At 47.6% G+C, this 1275-nt stretch overlaps 1 non-coding gene across 1 annotated transcript; it reads left to right on the plus strand.

Moving 5' to 3' along the window:
- Window positions 1-874: 874 nt before the first annotated feature.
- LOC113630819 (small nucleolar RNA SNORA62/SNORA6 family) lies at window positions 875-1024 on the plus strand. Its single transcript, XR_003437102.1, has one exon. It is a non-coding gene; the product is annotated as a small nucleolar RNA SNORA62/SNORA6 family (small nucleolar RNA).
- The last annotated feature ends 251 nt before the right edge of the window (window positions 1025-1275 follow it).

Raw genomic sequence — 1275 nt, forward strand, 5'->3', positions numbered from 1 at the left:
CATGTATTTAAAGTGTAAAACTGGTAAGTGACATATTGCGTATGTATATTATTTGTACATAAACATACCTGTGAAACCATCCCCACAATAAACTAATGGACATGCCCATCACCCCGTGCTACGTTAGTCTGTGTTTCCTAGAGCTTGTACGAGCAGAATCATGTGATGTGAAAGCTTTTCCTCTAATTATCCTGAGATTCATCGTGCAGTGCCTTCCCATTCTTTTTTGTTGCTGAGTACTATTCCATCAGTGAACACACTGTAACATGTTGATCTGTTCACCCATTGATGGACATTCAGGCTCCGTCCAATTCTGGACCGCCACAGCCAAGACGCTCTGAGCACCTGGGTACAAGTCTTTGCAGGAGCCGATGGTCACTTCTCTTGGTGAGTCCCTAGGCATGGAACAGCTGGCCCACGTGGCAGGTATATGTTCAAGTTTCTAAAACAGCCAGACCGCTTTACAAAGTGTTTTTTTGTTTGGTTGGTTGGTTTTTAAATTTTTTCTTTATTTAGTTTTATTTCTGGCTGCCTTGGGTCTTTGTTGCTGTGCACGGGCTTTTCTCTAGTTGTGGCGAGCGGGGGCTACTCTTCGTTGCAGTGCACGGGCTTCTCATTGGGTGGCTCCTCTTGTTGCGGAGCACGGGCTCTAAGGGCGCGGGCTTCAGTAGTTGTGGCACTCGGGCTCAGTAGTTGTGGCTCGCAGGCTGTAGAGCGCAGGCTCAGTAGCTGTGGCGCACGGGCTTAGTTGCTCCGCGGCATGTGGGATCTTCCCGGACCCGGGCTCAAACCCGTGTCCCCTGCACTGGCAGGCGGATTCTTAACCACTGCGCCACCAGGGAAGCCCCTACAAAGTGTTTTTTTAAAGTATTCCTCAGCATATTGTTAGAGCTTGGAGTTGAGGCAACTGGCCGATGAACTCACAAGTGTAGGTAGTGTGCTATGTGGGGGGCAAGTTTTTCACTAACACCACAAGGGTCTCTCGCCCAATGAGTGGAGTCTGATAATAATACTTGCTACAAATGTATGATTTTAATGTATGAAAGCTTTAAGGAGAGAGGAAAACATTTTAAAAATGGCTTGTGTTTTCTTCTGCTTTTCTCCGTTATTTCTTACTCTTGGACCTCTCAGGCATTACTTGGCCATTCTGTTTTCAGACCAACTTGATGTATCCTGATGTAAGATCCTAGAAAGGGAGCTCACTCAGTGGGTCTGATGTGGTGGATGCTTGCCCGGGAAGTTCTGCGCGTGCGTGGCACCATCTCCCGTGAACAC

Source organism: Aethalodelphis obliquidens, unplaced genomic scaffold, assembly GCF_003676395.1.
Source record: "Aethalodelphis obliquidens isolate GAN/ISIS:26980383/991018 unplaced genomic scaffold, ASM367639v1 scaffold30, whole genome shotgun sequence".
NCBI classification, from domain to species: Eukaryota; Metazoa; Chordata; class Mammalia; order Artiodactyla; family Delphinidae; genus Aethalodelphis; species Aethalodelphis obliquidens.